The sequence below is a fragment of the Garra rufa genome, chromosome 4, assembly GCF_049309525.1.
Source record: "Garra rufa chromosome 4, GarRuf1.0, whole genome shotgun sequence".
NCBI lineage: Eukaryota > Metazoa > Chordata > Actinopteri > Cypriniformes > Cyprinidae > Garra > Garra rufa.
Genome location: NC_133364.1, coordinates 42399350 through 42408533, shown reverse-complemented (window position 1 = coordinate 42408533; position 9184 = coordinate 42399350). Strand labels below are relative to the sequence as shown.

The window sequence follows — 9184 nt, the reverse complement described above, 5'->3', positions numbered from 1 at the left end:
TCCAAATTACGTCTAAATTTGGTTGAAAAGTGAAAGACGAAACGACGTCTTTTTCAGCACGTAGAAATGACGTCTATAATAAGACGTCCAAATTACGTCTAAATGTGGTTGTAAAGTGAAAGTTAAAAAGACGTCTTTTCCAGGCCTAATTTCAACCGTGAATTCATGATTACATTGTTACATTAATAATTACAGTCAAAATAAGACAATTCACGAGTACCAAAACATTTATTGACATAGTATTAAATACATCTTTCACCTAAAGAAAACAATCTACTGATCACAAGCCTGCATTTGATCAAACGCATCGTAAAAAACTGTAATATTATGAAATATAAGTATAAATATTTGTTTTCTATATAAATACATTTGTAAAAGGTAATTTATTCCTGTGAAATACATTTTCAGCATCATTACTCCAGTCTTCAGTGAAATATGATCGTTCAGATATCATTTTAATATCCTAATTTGCTGCTCAAGAAACATTTCTGATTATTATCAATGTGAACTTTCAAAAGAGCCGTATTTATTTTAAACAGAATTTTCAAAAAAAAAAAAATCTTTGATTAAATAGAACAATTGCCAATTATAACCACACTGTCATTAATTACTTACCCTCATGTTGCTCCAAACAGCATAAGACCCTTTTGTGCAGAAGGCAAATTAATACATTTTTAACAGATGCCTTGTGTACACAAAAAAACAGCAACAATAAAATTAAGTCTTCATTCACAAATAATGTATCTCCAAAACATTTTCACAAAAGCACCATGAGATGGCCAGCTCTCAGGACAACACAACATTGATGCATCATGGTGCTCTTGTAAAAGTGTTATTTTTTTTTATAAAAATGCAATGTTTTTTTGTGCAGACAAAACATTCACATCACTTAGTTTATAAAATTGAGGTTAAACAACTGTAGTAACATGGATTACTTTAATAATGTCCTTACTACCTTCCTGGGGCTTCAAAATGGTAGTTGCATAAACTGTGAAATGGAGGGACATCAATTTATCAGATTTCTTCTCAGATCTACATTTATGTTTCAAAGATGAATGAAAGTCTTACAGGTTTGGAACAACATGAAGGTGTGATACATTTTTGTTTAACTAATACATTATTAGGTAAATCAGATCTCTCAGGGGCTCAAGTAGATCTCTGCCTAATCTCTGATCTTCTGGTTCTTCTGTTCCTTTCACAAACCCAATCCTGGATCACTGAGCCAAGACAGAAGTTTCCACTTTAAATGCTTCAGCTGGGCCGCTTTTTCTTCAGCATCTAAAGTGAGAGAGAAAACAATATCCAAAATGTAAATGTAAACATGAATAACCAAAATGTCTAAAATGAAAAGTACAGACTTGACTTTTCCCTACTGGTAGGGCATTTTCACCTCAAACAGTTTTAATAAAGTTCAAGCAGTTTTAAGTCAATCAAATTTAAGTATATGTGAGGCTCACTCCTGCTTAAAGGTTTAGTTCACCCAAAAATTTTAATTCTGTCATTAATTATCTACAAATGAAATTAATATTTTGGTTTTAATCCAAGAGCTTTCTGATCCTCATAGATAAATTGTTGAATAAAGTTATTTTTGTTTACTTTGCGCACAGAAGTATTCTCGCAGCTTCATATAATTATGATTGAACCACTTATATCACATTGACTTGTTTTGACTATGTTTTTGGTTCCTTTCTGGGCATTGAAAAATGCATATCCACTATCCAGTAAATATGGGAGGATCAGAAAGCTCTTGGATTAAACCCAAATTATCTTCATTTGTGTTCTGAAGATAAACAAAGGGTCCTATGGGTTTGGAACAACATTAGGGTGAGTAATTAATGACAGCATTTTCATTTTTTGGTGAACTAACCTTTTAAGATCACCTGAAATCCCTCAACAGTTCTTCTTCAGAAAAATTAGCATGTAGCACCGATATTGATTCTTCATGGTCTGATTCCGAAAGCCTTTTTAATATATTCATTTTACACCTTAAGCAAGGGACAAGAATGAATGATAATATGAGTACATGAACAAGATGCTTATTTTCTCTATTATAGGTACAGCCATTTAAATTAGAGGCCACCACTGCAATTTAAAATCTGAATAAATGACAAAATATATTATAAATAACAAAAAATAAACAACACAGTTCTTTCTTAGTCGTGTAGACAATAAATGCAGTCATAATCAAAGTAGGCTACCCTTTTAATATTCAAAGTGCAAACAGAGACCGAATCTTTTAAGCATGATACAGAGCTATCAATAGACAACTACACAACTTATTATAGTCCACATACTAATAACAAATTCAATATTTTATGTAGCCTAATTTTCGCTCATTGGGGAGTCGCTCTCTAAACGTGGGGTAATAAAATGCGTGTGCGCGTTTTAATTTTGGTTTCGTTTTAACGATCAAATGAACTCGGCGGTGCTGAGTGTGGATTCTACAATACAAGAGCTTACTTTAACAAAACCTTTTGAAAGAGGCAAAGGACACAAACTGGATTTTGAAAAGTGTGTCCCCAGTGAAAATTATACCCCTGCTTGAGTGCAACTCTGCTGCTGAGTTATCATCTGATGCAAATGTATGCCGCTTTGTACAGTAGCCTATATTGAAACTGAGACGCCAGAATTGTATCCGACAGAATGTGTCAAGTGTTTTATTATATTTAATAGGGCTGGGTAAAAAAATATCGATTCTCCGATTTTAATCGATCTTCAGTTTAACGCAACGATATCGATTCGGGGATTATTATTGCGCATGCTTCACGTAAGAGGATTTACAGTCTTTTTATTTTTTTACAGTAATGTGCATTTTGCAGTTTGTTTACATGGTGTACAATGGATGCACATATTTATGACTTCTTGTTACAGTGTTCATTCAAAATAAAAGTTTTTTAAAATAAACAACTGTGTGCACCCTATTATTAATGTAGATGTGTATTTCAGTAATAAACTTAAGTAGGAGAGTTTCAGTTACCAGCATTTATATCAAAATATGGATGCCATGTCTGCAAAACTAACATTTTAAATGAAATATTGATAGCTAATCGCTATCGAATCGAATCGAAATCGGATCGAATCGAATCGAATCGAATCGAAACCATAAAAATAAGAATCGAATTGCCAAATTGGTCACAATACCCAGCCCTAATATTTGACGTGTTGCCAGTCTTGAACGCAAAAAACTTTTTGCAAATATTGCATCGCATGCTGTTGCCGTCAATATTAGCATAATTTAGCAATACTTTTGATCACTTAAACATCGTTTGCGTTAAATTTACGCTTTGCTTTAAAGTGTAGTGTACATTACAGCCTCACATTTGACAAGCTCTGGGCGAGTGGGCGTAACCGCAGTAAACTATTGATTTTCAAGGCAGCCTCGCCGCAGCTAATCACCAGCATTTGATCCGGGCACGTTTTCTAGCTCACTGACGTTGACAAGATTATACCCTTGGATATCGAAATTTGGTACTGAACGAAAATTATTTTTTTGATACTTGATTCGGTCGGTGCTTAAAAAGTATCGAACTCGATACCCAGCCCTAAGCTTGGGTATAGAGAATGGGAACCTACGTCACTGTTCATTGCATTCTGGGTAAAATTACTATTTATGTTAATATTTTTTACATAGACTAACAATTGAGGTGACTTTGTTTCCTCATGCACAGACAAATCCAAATGACATCCTGCGGCTTGTGACAATACATTAATGTCCTAAGACACGAAACGATCGTTTTTTGCGAGAAACTGAACAGTATTTATATCATTTTTCAGCTTTGATATACAGCAATGTCCAACTCAACTCAGCATCTGGCTCGTTACATATGTACGCGCTCTGGCGTAGTATTTGCAAATGCTGGAAGGGAAAATCAGTGAGATGTCAACAGACCCGGATGAGTTTGTGCAAGTAAACGTAATATTTTAGCTTTAAATCGGTTTGAATAGTAAACAATGAGTGTCACGCGACAGATCGCTTCCGGTGTTTGCGTATACTACGCCAGAGCACGTACACATGTAACGTGCCTGATGCTGAGCACGCGCTTGGGACAGTTGTGTGGACATGGCTGTATATTAAAGGTAAAAAATTATATAAAAACTGTTCAGTTTCTCACAAAAACAGATCGCTTTGTGTCTTAGGACATCAATGTATTGTCACAAGCCGCAGGGTGTCATTTGGATTTGTCTATGCATGTTTTTTTTGTTTTTTTTTTTACTTTCAAAGGTTTGGTGCCCATCTACTGCCTATATCAAATCACTAACAGACCGCAGCGGTTTGAGTTAAAAATCCTTGTTTGTGTTTGACTGAGGAAACAAAGTCACCTACATCTTGGATGCCCTGGGGCTAAGCAGATCAACATCATATTTTAATTTTTAGGTGAACTATCCCTTTAAAGTTTGTGGTCAGTTTTTAAGTTTTTGAAATAAGTATTTTATGTTCACCAAGAAAACTGCACTTTGATCATAAAAAAAGTAATGTTTCTGATTACAATATATATATTGTAAAAATGTCATTTTTTCCGGTTTTGGCAAAGCTCAATTGTCAGCATCATTTCCGAAGGATCGTGTGACACTGAAGATTTGCATAATGGTGCTGAAAAATCACTTTTTAAAACATACTAAATTAGAACACAGTTATTTAAAATTTTTATTTTACAATATTACTGTTTAACTGTATTTTAATCAAAAAAAATGCAGCAGTGGTGAGGATAAAAGACTTCTTTTAAATACATGACATATCTGACCCTTAAACTTTTAAATGGCTGTTTTATGTGTGAGGTATTACTTACTAGTCATATGGCTCATCATTTCTAGAGATGTTCTTTGACTGGAGATGCACTCCAACTCTGGTGCACTGCCATTAGCATGCAAGAATCTAAGAAGGAACAAACAATGTCACAGGGCCAACAATGCAATGCTAAGTTTATTAGAAATAAGCTATAGCAGAGGTGAAATGCAGAAAATAAAAACAATAATATATAGAATATACAAAAAAACAAAAAAGGATTTAATAACAGAATTTACAATTTTAGGTTTACTTATTTAGTAATGCTCATACAGTGCTACTTATGTGTGGATATTAAATCCCTTTTAAAATAACTATATACATAAAAGTATGTGTGTGTGTGTGTGTGTGTGTGTGTGTGTGTGTGTATATATATATATATATATATATATATATATATATATATATATATATAATTTTGCAAAATAAATTAGATGTATGGTGATATAGGCTAAATATTATTAAAGATGCATGAAAGGTTATTTAATAAGCTTTCTCACAACAACTGTGTTTTCTGCATTCCCTTCCAAAAATTTTAAAATCAGCAACTTCTCGTGTCATAGAGGGTTTTCTGAAATCACAAAACAATGGTATCAATAAATGTTTACCATGAAACATCAAAACGTGTTTGAAGTACTTTCAGCCCATTTTCACGCTCCATGTAAGCGATGTATCCGATTAACAGTACAGTGAATACTTATGTTAAATAAATTAGCTTGCTTCCTTTTATACATTGATAAATTGCCAGCAATTACCTTTATTTAAAAAAAAATCAAAACCAAAACCGCTCATATACATTTAAGATTAAAAGCCCAAACTTTCATAAACAAGAGTTCAAGTCTAAAGTTAGCATTACGGTTGAGATGCTAACGGACTTTTTCAATCGACACTAAACCATTTCTTTAAAGTAAATATTCAACGGAAGCGTGTCATGTGCATCAAATAAAGTGTCAGGAACACTTTAATGTACTATTTGTGTAATTTTAGAGACCAAACTTACCTGAGATTAGTGAAAACAACGGAGAGAGACGGTTTCTCCTGCTTGACTGTTGTGTTTCCTCTCCGTTTCCATGGTAACTCCCTCCGTTCCGGTTCAAATGTTACGTGATTGTTCAGAGCGCGCGCTCATTACAGCACGTAAAATCACCCAGAATTCACGTTAATATAATAATATAATATAATATAATATAATATAATATAATATAATATAATATAATATGATATAATATAATATAATATAATATAGCTTTAGAAATGGTAAACGTGGTGTAGAAATAACATTGAAAATAACGTGGATTAAATGAATATGTTTTTCGTACAAATATGTACAAATGTATGATGAACAATTTTTAAGTTTATGTTTTTGTATATGAAAATAAATATGTTTTCAAAATATATTTCAATTTATTTAACACTGCTTTAAATATATGTGAAGATATTACATGTATGGGTGTAATTAATGCGAATTTAATAGGCTATATATAAGGGCTATGGTTTATAATGATGTTTTAACTACTGTGATGTATAATGTTTTTATTTATGCACATAGTAATTTTAATGTAGTGATTTTTAAAAAAAATGTTCATAAATAGCTGTACTAATGCACAGCACAAGCATTTTCAACGAGATATAACCCACTAGAGGGCACTTATTGCTCGATTTCTGCCATAAATCTAAATATACAGTATGTTATATTGTTTGCGAATGTAGATGCTTAATAACAAATAATTTAAGTGCAGGTTTTGCAGTGACACAGAACTTAAAATGATTTCTACAATAGGCTATTTCTATACTTGCTTCATTTATGTGGCTATAACAGAGGTATGATGTCCGAAATAAACGTGCTCATGCTAAATTTGGCGTGAATTAGACGGAACAAACAAAGCCCAGTTTTCAATGTCAATTTTTGGACTAAATTTGGATCAAATCAGATGGCCCAAACAAATCCCAATTTTAAACGTCGATTTTTGGGCCAAATTTGGACTAAATTTAGACGGACCAAACAACGACCAATCTTCAACGTCGATTTTTGGGCTAAATTTAGACTTAATTCGACGGACCAAACAAGGACCAATTTTCAACGTCGATTTTTGGGCTAAAAGAAGTCCATGACGGGCCGACTTGATTTAGCCCAAAAAACGACGTCTAAATGACGTCTGGTGCTGGGTGGGTTAAGCCTGGTCCTAGACTAAAATGTAAGTCTGAGTTGTTTCAACTGAAATAAAATTGCACTGATTGATTTTAAAATATATCAGTGCCTTTATTTTGTCTCAAGATGCACACCAATAATGTTTTTTTATTAGCATGTTTATAAAAATTACTTAAATGTCCTAATTGAACTATGGTCTAATCCTGGCTTAGTCTAAGCCCTGTCTGGGAAACCGGGCCATAATGCCTGATAAAACGGCGTAAATGAGTTTGGCGCTGCTTTGTATACAGCCGTTACTAGGGAAACCGTAATATTTCAGCGCTCCTAAAGCGCCCCCTAGTGACATAGAATGCATTTTTATTTCCAATAAATTTTTTCAGCTGTTTATGGTCAAATTATTAGTTATTGACCCATGTTTTTATGCAGAAAACACAGAGTTGTAAATGTGAAAAGTTGCCTTCTAAATATCTAAACAATTAAGACAGTTACATTTATATTTTAAATAAATATAATAAATTATATACTTGATTTATCTTTTTTAATATAAAGGCTGAAATACCGTTGTATACGATTTTTTTTTTGGTGAAAACCTTTATCTGAACTGTCTGTAATTTTATGGCTTAATATGTTACCGTACATTGTCCAACCCCACTCATACTGTGTTTATTTTACTTGTGCAGCTCTTAAAAATGATCATAAATTGCCAATAAATTGATATTTAAAAATTTCTGCAGATACCCTGTAAATAGTGAAATAGAATTCCTTCCTTGATGTTTGTTGATAATGATATTTGTGTAATGAAAATATTTTGATGATATGTAGACCCCTATCTGATTTTCTATATTTTAAAATAAAATTAAGCTGTCATTTTTGCTTATAAACTTCCACATTAATAACATTTTTATTTTATTTTATTTTTACTGCAGGGAAGAAGACTCCAGCCCAGGACAATGATGCCAGCTCATGCCCATCTCAGGAAAGAAAAAAGGATTCATGCTGAACATCACATGCAGAAACCAGAATTATTGAATCCCATTTTTGGTCATCTGTTGGCACTTGTTACATATAGAGCTGTTTTACTTAAAATGCTTTGAAGAAATAATACCAAAAGATAAGCTTAATTGATGTCTGTGATATATGAAGACTGATATATATAGTGGTGGCCAAAATTATTAGAACACTTGTGTTTTTTACCAGCTTAACATGGGTTTAAGTCAGTTATTTCTAAGTAAGTAGGAAATATCAGTTTACATAAATATAAATAAATATCCAAACATAAATTTATGCCCTTAATTGTGATAATCCAGTGGAATTTCTGTGAGATTTCAGCTGGTGAAAATACCAGTGTTCTAATAATTTTGGCCACCACTGTATAAATGTTAATTGTTTGTTAATTGTTTATTTTCACTGATATAAAAAATATATTTAAAACACTTTGCTAAGTTAACTTATTAACTAAAAATTAAATCAATTGATATTGCTGTTATTTAATGATGCTGTTAATACTTTCTCTGACAAGCGGCAGTAATTAAAACTATTTTCTGGTTTGTCATGTAATGTTTGATGTATACCCTGTACTGGAGCTAAAGATTTTATAGTTAGAATCTATACATTTTTAGGTTTATGCAAAATAAAAAAATGTTTACACACTGAAAAATACAAAATTGAAATGTATTGTATGCTATGCTATTTTATGTATTTTCACAATTTAAAGTCAATAAATGGTATTTTTGTGACAAAAACCGTGTCTTCTTTTTAGACTACACACAATTAAAGCAGTAATGTTCATTATAGGACAGTATACTAATTAATTTTTGTTAAAAATTAATTTATTCATGATTAATTCATTCAAAAAGAGCATTCTATTAATCTGAATGCAACTATGGTACTGTGATATTCCCTGTATAAAAATTACAGTAGTACAGTAAGTTACTGTGATGAAACTTACAGTCAGCATACTGTGGAATATATTACAGCAACTTACTTGCCAATTGCTGCCAGTAAGTTGCTGTAAATTTCACAGTAATCTTGTTACAGTGTACCAATTTTTCCTGAATTTTAGAAACTGCAGGAAGAATAGAAATTGGTCTATAATTCTGAACCTCATCAGCTGATCCTGCTTTAAAAATTGGAGTTACAATACTAGTTTTCCAATTTGAAGGGAATTTATTTTCTCTAATTGATAAATTTATCAGATTTACCAAGGGCTTTAGCAAACAAGCACTATAGTAGTGAACCAAGTTCATTTTTGT

At 32.3% G+C, this 9184-nt stretch overlaps 1 long non-coding RNA gene across 1 annotated transcript; it reads right to left on the bottom strand.

The window, feature by feature from the left end:
* Positions 1-209: 209 nt before the first annotated feature.
* On the bottom strand, positions 210-5361 carry LOC141334047 (uncharacterized). Its single transcript, XR_012355460.1, has 3 exons — positions 5284-5361; positions 4788-4873; positions 210-1278 (listed from the first exon to the last, which is right to left on the bottom strand). It is a non-coding gene; the product is annotated as an uncharacterized lncRNA (long non-coding RNA).
* Positions 5362-9184: the final 3823 nt, after the last annotated feature.